The sequence below is a fragment of the Cervus elaphus genome, chromosome 13 (assembly GCF_910594005.1).
Source record: "Cervus elaphus chromosome 13, mCerEla1.1, whole genome shotgun sequence".
NCBI classification, from domain to species: Eukaryota; Metazoa; Chordata; class Mammalia; order Artiodactyla; family Cervidae; genus Cervus; species Cervus elaphus.
Window position 1 is genome coordinate 33,996,542 of NC_057827.1, and position 9,774 is coordinate 34,006,315.

General features: G+C 46.7%; 1 long non-coding RNA gene across 1 annotated transcript; it reads right to left on the minus strand.

Annotated features, from left to right (window-relative positions):
* Window positions 1-1,165: 1,165 nt before the first annotated feature.
* Window positions 1,166-2,042, minus strand: LOC122706483. The gene is made up of 2 exons (XR_006344399.1): window positions 1,988-2,042; window positions 1,166-1,343 (listed from the first exon to the last, which is right to left on the minus strand). It is a non-coding gene; the product is annotated as an uncharacterized LOC122706483 (long non-coding RNA).
* Window positions 2,043-9,774: the final 7,732 nt, after the last annotated feature.

A 9,774-nucleotide genomic window follows, 5' to 3' on the forward strand; every position in this document is an offset into this window, starting at 1 on the left:
GAGTCAGACATGACTGAGCGACTTCACTTTCACTTTTCACTTTCACGCATTGGAGAAGGAAATGGCAACCCATTCCAGTGTTCTTGCCTGGAGAATCCCAGGGATGGGGGAGCCTGGTGGGCTGTCGTCTATGGGGTCTCACAGAGTCGGACACGACTGAAGCAACTTAGCAGCAGCAGCAGCAGCAGAGTTCTGGCAATGCTCCTATCTTAGTTGTGTGTGAGCTTGGACAAGCTACGGAACCTCTCTGAGTCTCAGTTTCCTCACTGGTGAAATAAAGTGAGCGCGCCCTCTCTTCTGGGCAGGTATGAAGGTTAAGTAAAAAGTGCCCAGGGACGTCCCTGGTGGTCCAGTGGTTAGGAACATGCTTCCACTGCATGGGACATGAGCTCGATCCCTGGTTGGGGAACTGAAATTCCACATGCCCTATGGTACAGCCAAAAAAAACACAGTACCCAGCCCCTGGGCGTATCTGGTTTCCCTGTACCCCATAAGTCCCTGGGTTAGCTGGGTGTCCTGCTGGGACCAGGCCAAAGAAGATGTCTATCTGACCACTCAGACACTTTGCTGACCCAAACTAAACAAAGCATAGGTAAAATGGACAGGGAGCCATTGGAGAGCAGAGCCCTCCTTTACGGGTGGTGCAGAGACAGTGTCCTGGGGTCCTTCCACCCAGGGGCCTGCCCATGAGGACCTGGGAGGCTGGGGCTTGGACAGGGATCCGAGCAGAGGGAGGGGCACAGGCCAGTCTCCTGGGGCCTGCGTTTGTGGACTTCCCAGTGCCTCAGAGATGAGCTAACCACACGTGCCAGGAGGTCCAGCCTGATGTGTTCAGCTCTGGGCCCTGCTCTGAGTGGCTGTTGACAAACAGGACTCTGAGGAAGGGTCCTGGGGAGCCAGGGAAGGATCTCAACACATGAGGGACAGCCGAAGGAACTGCTGGGATGGGGGCAGTGTAGCTCAGGGAAGACTCTAGAGCCTAGGGTTGTGACTCTAGAGCCTAAGGTCATGACTTTTGCTAATCCAATGGGCTCTCTGAAGTTCCTGGCCAGATATGTTTTATCAGTCAGAGTTTTTGATGGCAGGCAACAGAAATTGGCTCTGGTGGTCTCTATCAGGATATAGTTAGCTGCTGTATTAGGAAAATCCCCAAATTGCAACAGTCTTACATAGCATAGATTTATTTATTGCACATATAAAGCCCCAAATGGCTGTTACTGAGGGGTATGGGTATGTGTGTGTGTGGGGGGGCACTCTGCTTCACACAGCTGTATAGATGCCCAGGCCTAAGGTGGTTCCACCATTCCACATGTGGCTTCTGAGGTCAGCAGTCAATAAGCAGCCTGCAGACAGAGAGAGAGAGAGTGGAGGATTACGCAGGAGGATTCTGTGGGCCTAAAGTTGTGTCTGTACCTTCCCTTCACTTTCCATTAGCCAGGAATCAGTAATGTTGTCCCACTTAACAGGAAGGCTATAGGAAGGATGAGGGGGGGCCCAGCCTTGAGAACGAGGTTTTTCAAGATGCTCCAGGGAGCAAAGAAGCAGGGAGAAATAAATATGCTGACTACTTCATAGCCAGGCAGGCTAGTGTCAACAGCCACTCAGAGCCACCCCTACCATGGCTGCCAAGAATTGCCTTCAATTCTTCCTTGGCTCCTGGCATCAGTGCATAGAAGCAAAAGGGATAGAAAAGAAAATCAACTCCTCAATTTGGAGGTGTTTTGTCCTCAGGGGATCTCACTCCATTATTTTCTGGGTCTTTGATCCGCCCCAGTAAATTTTGAAACAATAAGTACATGAAAAAGTTGCTCAGCATTTTTGGTTCTCAGGGAAATGAGGATTAAAACCATGATGTATGACTACACATTTACCAAAAAGGATTAAAGTTAAAAACATTGACAAAACCTAGTGCGGACAAAGATACAGGCAACTGGAACTCATACACTTCGCTGGGGGGCATGTATAATGGGGCTTGTTGTTTACTCACTCGGTCGTGTCCAACTCTTTGCAACCCCATGGACTGTACAGCACGCCAGGCTCCTTTGTCCTTGGGATTTCCCAGGCGAGAATACTGGAGTGGATTGTCGTTTCCTTCTCCAAGGGAATCTTCCCAACCCAGGAACCGAACCCTTGTCTCCTGCACAGGCATAATTCTTTACTGCTGAGACGACAGGGAAGCCCCACAAAGGAGTAACTAGGAAAAACTGTTTAGCAATTAAATACACACCTATGCTATGACCAAGTGAGCCCACTCCTGGGTATTTACTGATAAGAAATGAAGGCACGTGCGTGTGTGTGTGCACGCTAAGTCACTTCAGTCATGTCTGACTCTTTGCGACCCTATGGACTGTAGCCTGCCAAGCTCCTCTGTCCATGGGGATTCTCCAGGCAAGAATACTGGAGTGCTTAGAGAAGGTGGAAAAGGCATGAAATTTGTACAATAAGGAATTTTAAGAGAGAGGACATTCACATAAATTTTACTACAGTGTATTGTAGCCATTCCCTCCTCCAGGGAATCTTCGCAACCCAGGGATTGAACCTGTGTCTATGTCTCCTGCATTGGCAGTCGGGTTTTTCACCACTAGCGCCACCTGGGAAGCCCTGAAATTAAAACATACGTTTAAACAAAGATTTGTACAGCAGCTTTATTCATGACAAACTACCAAAGTCCATCATCAGGATAATGGATAAACAAATTGTGTTCTATCCAAACAACAGAGTACTTCTCATCAGTGCAGATGAACTACTGATACATATATAGTCACGGATAAATCTCAAAGAAATATACAATGAGCAAAAGTAACCAGACTAAAAAATATGCTTACTATATGGCCCCATGGATGTGGAGTTCAACAGTAAGCTGACTCAATCTGCGGAGACAGCTCAGGATCCAGTGGCTGCCTCTTATCTGTAGGTACGCTCGTTCTAAGATCCCCAGTGGATGCCTGAGACCACAGACAATGCTGAGCCACACATACACTAGGTTTTTCCCCATGCATATATAACTGTGATAGTTTAATTTATAAACTAGGCACATTAAGAGATTGATAACAATAATAATAAAATACAATTATTGTGAGCATTTCCACAGTGTAGTGGTTATCACATTTGTCTCACAAGCAAAAAGTCCCCAGTTTGAAACTGGATGGAAACATGTTTAAGGCTTCCCCAGTGGTTCAGACGGTAAAGAATCCACCTGCAGTGCAGGAAACCTGGGTGTGATCCCTGGGTCAGGAAGATCCCCTGGAGAAGGAAATGGCTACAATACACTATAGTAAAACTTTTGTGAATGTCCTCTCTCTCTCTCTCAAAATTCCTTATTGTACAAATTTCACACCTTTCCCACCTGCACTAAGACTTGTCATGTACTGTGGCCATTAAATCTTTTTTTTTCTTTTTTTATAATTCTTTTAAAAGGATATATACATTTATTATTTTATTGACCATGCTCCAATGCATGTGGGATCTTACTCTCAGAAGAGGCATCAAAGCTGTGCCCCCTGCAGTGGGAGCTCAAGGCCTTAACCATTGGACCACCAGGGAAATCTCAGCCATAACTCTTGCAGTTTGAGGGGTGACAGCAAATCTAGCTCAAACTTCTTTTTCCTTCTTCACAATTTCACTAATAGAAGATTCATTCTTACCTTAGATCTTAGCAACCTCAGCATACACTTTTTCTTTCTGATTGAGACCTTTACCTTTTCCCTTCAGGAGGCACTTTACAGCTTCTCTTTGGTGTTCTCTCTAATGTCAGTATCACTATACTTTGGCCACCTGTTCCGAAGAGCTGACTCATTGGAAAAGACCCTGATGCTGGGAGGGATTAGGGGCAGGAGGAGAAGGGGACGACAGAGGATGAGATGGTTGGATGGTATCACCGACTCAATGGACATGAGTTTGGGTAAATTCCGGGAGTTGGTGATGGACAGGGAGGCCTGGCGTGCTGCGGTTCATGGGGTCGCAAAGAGTCGGACACGACTGAGCGACTGAACTGAACTCTTGGGCTTTGGGGCCATTAAGTAAAATAGGGGTTACCTGTACATAAGCACTGCGATACTATGGCAATTGATCTGATAACAGACATGGTTACTAAGTGACTAGAAGGTGGGATACACAGGATGGTGTGAGAATTCATTATGCTACTCAAAATGGCATGCAATTTAAAATTTTTGAGTTATTTTTGGATTTTTTTTTGGACATTAAAACATTGACCATAGGTTAACTGAAATGGAGGAAAGTGAAACCATGGTAAGGCGTGACTACTGTAATGAGGAAAACTTCTAGGGTGACGAAAGTTTTCTCTCTCCATCTCGGTGGTGGTCACATGGTATACACATGTGTAAAGTCACTGATCAGTGGACTGTGAATTTTACTATGTATAATGTATATTTTAATAAAGTACACAAAACTCTTTATATGATAAAAGTTTGGCCTTTTGGGGGGTTACGATGGTCCCTCTCAGGTTAATGCGGGGATTTTCTGAGCTCTGCCCTCTGGCTCTGGGTGTGTAGGGGGATGTGCTTCTTGTGACTGCTGGGAGTGGGACGCGGACCCAAGTTCGGGACACCTGTCACCTGGCCACTGGGAGGGCTGGAGCAGAGGGACATGGCACTCTCTCTCCACTGCACAGCGACCAGAGGTTTCTGCAAAGATTCAGCCTCTCCTGGCCCTTGCTGGCAAACATATGCCTCGCTGCTGTTTAAAGTTCCATTTCTTTGATGAGTGGTGAGGCTGAACTTCTGAAGGATGGTTACTGGCCATTTTCATTTCTTTGTTCAGAGCCTGATGTTTTCTAGGGCCCTCTTCCACAAACCACTTGTTAGCTAACCAGAAAAGAAAAATATATTTCTGACAAGCAAGCATTTCTAAAGGATCTCTTTTTGCAGCAAAATTCTGTTTTTTCTTCTGTGTTTCTCCCAGGAGGTTTTTAGAGAGTTTTTTTTTTTTTTGGTAATGACAAAAATAACAATTATAAATGAAACTAAATGATCACTGAAGCAGGTAAAATAGGCTCAAATCCCCCAAACTGGACAGCATGTAGCATTCTAGAGCTCTCCCCCAAAATTTTATGTTTCCCAGAGCCTAAGTAAGGGTCCCTGTATAATATGCTCAACCCCTTCTTCCAGATCTACCCTGCACACACACACACACACACCCTTGCACACATGCATGCATGTATACTCACTCACACCCCACCCCCCAAATGTCTGTGAGTTTAGCAGACTAAAGATGGGTGGGGTGAGGAGGAGGTGAGGAGACAGAGGTGCTGACAGCCCCCATCATTCAAGCCACTCTTCATCTCACCAACTCTCTGACCTTTACTCTTCTCCACACTCCTTCCTCAGGATGTAAATAGTCTTCCTGTGTGTCATGCCAAGTGATTGCCATCGTCTTTTAAGGCCCTGCCTAGAAAATCCCAAACTCCTCTCTAATGCGTTTCCTATTTTTTCCAAAGATGGTTTCCATTCTGAGAACAGCTCAAAGCCAGGTACTGAGATGTCCATGTTTCTTTAAATGTTATGTCCCCGTCGTCATAATAGAACTGCAGTGTCTCTCTGCTTCTGAACAAATTCCAGGCTTGTTCTCCCAAGTCCTGAGCTGGGGAACAGCACTGCGCTATTCTGACAGTACAAATAAGGGTTCTGAGTGGGACCTGGAGCCAAGAAGGGTGAGCCAGGTTAAGACCATGGAGAAACTTCAATGCCAAGGGAAAGGATTTGGGTTTGATTATCCTGTTCAGGGATCCATCAGACGCTTTAGAGCTGGGCTGTGACTGGAACAGAACTGAGCTTCTGGAATTTCACCATTTGGCTGCTGCAGAAGTAGCTGGCAAGGAAGGAGAATGCTTAGAGGGGGCGAGGCAAGGAGGACAGGGCTTGCCTTAAGCCAGAGGACAGATCTGGGAGACTTTTCTGAGCAGCAGCCACAGCCTCTGGTAATAGGGAAGGGGGGAGAGAGAGAGGAATTGCTAACAGCCTGAGTGCCTAAGGGAGACGCCAGCTCCTTCCTCCTGGTCTGGGAGAGTCTGTAATTTGCTAAGAACCATACTTAACATGAGATGGGACCAGCCCAGGACATGCACAGATCTGAAGAAACTATTAAGTAAGAGTGGCATTAACTAGACACACAGGGCATCCGACAATAGCATCATCATTTGGTGAGTGTCTCAGTTCAATTCCCTTGGAGAAGAGTGATTTCAGTTTCCCATCCTACTATGCTTTTTGTATTCCCCAGTGTAATACTTCTAGGCAAATGCATTTACACAGCTCTCTGCATCAAATAGCAAGGGCCAATATTTATTGCATTCTGTGCCAAGTACTGTCTTAAGGGCTTTTCATTTGGATAATTTATATATGTGTATGTATCATCATATATATAATCTTATCTATGCCTCACAGACCATCTTTCACAGATGAGAAACTGAGGCAGTCAAGTAAAGTAACTTGTCCAAGGTCACACAGCTAGAGAATGGCAGAGCGAGCAACACACCCAAGGGTGCTAATGGGTTTATTTCCTGAAAAGAAAATTAGGACACAGCAGAATAGGCTTCTGGACCCAGCTCAGCAGCTGACTAGTGCAAGGTGGGGCAGGTCATCTTTTAAGTGTATGCTCTCATGACGGTGGACAGTGATGAATGTTCAAGACCTTAAGGTGATAGTTTCATAGATATATACATATATCAAATCTTATGATACACTTTACTACATGCCTGTCATTGTATGTCAATTACACCTCAATAAAGCTGCTTTTAAAAACTGTTAACTATATGATGAAATTAAAATATTTGTAATTTCTTCAGAAACTCTTATGTGACCCCACTGCAATGTCTGCGTATGATGCAGAAAATCTGTGATTCACTTCTGAATCTAAGTGCTATTTTGCTCAGAAGAGCAAAGTGTCCCCAAATTAAAACTTGGAGCCACAATGACTCAAGAAATGTTTTGTCATCTGGCATTACTGAAAATAGAACACAAAGTATGCAGTGAGGCTGTTTATTACAATATAGCAATTTTGTTGAAGTAAAGAAAAACAATAAATATGATGGAATAAATATACAACAGTTTCTTAAAGTGTACCACTTAAAGCCCTTTGGGGGCTTTAACTTTGAAAATCCAACCCTGTCCACTGGTCCACACCCCACTCCATCTCTGTTCCAGAAACACTGATTATTTGAAAAGGTCAAATTGTTACACACCTTGAAGCCTTCACCTGTGCCGTTGTCTATGCCTGGAACTCTTCACCACTGGCGCCGCAGGGAAGTCTGCTTCTCAACCTCTAGGTCTCAACATGAACATCACACCACACACACACACACACACACACACACACGACCTCCATGATCACTCAGATCTCAAGAGACTACTCCTTCGTGGCACACACACACACACACACACACACACACACACGCACACACGACCTCCATGATCACTCAGATCTCAAGAGACTACTCCTTCGTGGCTCTCGTCACAACTTGGACGTAGAGGTTTACCTCCCCACTGGTCCGTGTGGGCTCTGAGTCTCTTCTTGGATTTTCTTGCACTCCTCCCCCAGTGCTGGGAGGCAGAAGGTACTGTCCTGACACGTGAAAGCATGGATGCATGTCCTCTCTGGGCTCTGTGACCACACGAAGGGGGGTGGGGTGCCCTCGTGGGAACACTGTAAAGTATAAATACAGAGCAGGTTGACCACTCCCTCACTTTCTTAGTTCTTTCTCCCCCTCGATGGGAGGCACCCCTGACCTCTGGGGGCAGTCTGTCTGTGTGCAGGCTGAGTTCCAGGAGGAAGTGGGCTCTCAGGAGACCATGCCCTCAAACACAAACATGACAGGAGCTTGGCTTTTGTCTGTTAAGGCACGATGGCAGAGGATACCTATCTCAATATGAGTTCTAGGAAAAGCTCTAGGAGTGCTGGCAAAACGGGCCCATGCTGGGGGTTCCCCAGAGTGCTTAGGTTCAGGTGCTCAGGCCTGGCCAGTCTGTGAGCTCCTCCAGGGCAGACCCGGCCTGCGTCCAGCACTGTACTGCTGGTGCCCAGCACAGACCTAGGCACACAGTGCGTGCACACTGACCATCTGTTTTGGTGCAACCAAGGAATTCCATCTTGAGAGCACTGGCTCTCTGCCAGGAACACATGAAGTACTTTATACATACTTGTCCCTATGACTCTTTATAATAAACCCATGAAGTCCGTGTTCTTACCCTCATTTTACAGAGGTGGGAATTGAGGTTGAGAGAGAGGTAATCTGCCCAAAGGCACACACCCAGTGAGAGGCAGGTCCTCTCCAAGCAGAAGTCCCTAGGGACAGTCAAACAATGGCCTGGAGTGACACCTGCTAGTTTAGGGGCCAACAAATTAACATCCTCCCATTGGAGAAACCCTGTGACCCCCTGCCCCCCACCCCCACGCCAAGCACCAGCTTCACAGTTCCTGGCCTGGGTGCCACCTGGGCACTGGCCCTCTGCTCCTCTCATCACTCTGGCACTCATGGCTTCAGCTCCACTCCACGCTCCGGTTTCTCCTTTTGCTGATCTCCTGATGGCTGGTCTTCCTCCTACTTCCTAAAGGCAAGTGTTCCCCAGGCTTCTCCTTCACACTATCTCCCTCCCTCTACACACGCTCTCTCTAGGCCAGCCTTTGTCAACCCCGTGGAGGGGGCTCTCAAATCTGCATGTCCAGCCCCTGGTGACAGCTACTGCTGATTCCTCCCAGAAGGCTGCTCCTGCTCTGAAACCTTCAGTGGCTCCAAGGAGCTGTCAGAAGAGGAACAAACTCACAAACTGCCCCACGAGGCACTCAGGGTTCAACGGCACCCATCTCCACTTCTCTCCCCCAAATCAGAGGCCTTCATCCAGGCCAGCACTGGGCTCTCTGCCTTTATTCTGCTGTCCCTTCAGCAGGACCCCCTCCCTCCCACCTTTATGCCAGGCAGCGCTCACTCCCTGGTCTAAGGCTCAGACCCTCCCCCAGAAGTCCTTCCAGACCCTTTCCCCACTCATGGGTGGCTCTCCCACTTCAGCTGACTCCAGGGAGAACCTGTTCCAGGCAGCTTTGGCGAAAGCTACTTCTGTGCCTGCTTTGACTCTCCTCCCACCCTGGGTCACAAGGGGACTCTGATACTGGAAGTCAGGGAAAATGCCCAATCTATGCCTTTTAGTTTTGCCTCTTCATCGAGAAGTCTCCTCAGCTGCAAAGTGACGGGGGTGGAATTGGATCGGCATTTCCCTAGTTTCCAAGTACCACAACTCTTGCTTTCTCCTTGTGCCACCTGCACTATCATATACTTACTTAACAAGTACTACTTACCTTACATATTTATCTACATTTTTAACCTAAACAAAAAAAAAAATAAAAAGGAAACTTTACATTGCTTTCTGTGACTCAAAAACCAATGTCATTTTCCATAAAGGTTGCAATGAAGAAAAAGTGAACCCTGAAAACAAACAGAACTGATAGAGTAAGAAATGTCTATGCACAGCCTCAAATCCTCCCGTGCATAATTTGAGGAAACAAATGTCCTAGATCTTCAAAGCCTTTGTCAAAGGGAAACAAACCTGGACGCTAGCTGAAGTGGTAAAGAGAGATTTTAATGAGTAGTAACTATTGCAATAGGGAAAAGATATCAGCATGAACTGAACTCTGCTTTAATCTGCACAGAAATAGCTGGGTATTTTAAAGTGAAAATGAAGGAGACGGGAGGGAGGCAAGGGGGGCGGTGCTCAGGAGAGTCAGAGAAGTGAAAAATTACCAAAGGTCAAGTGTAAATTCAACTAGGCC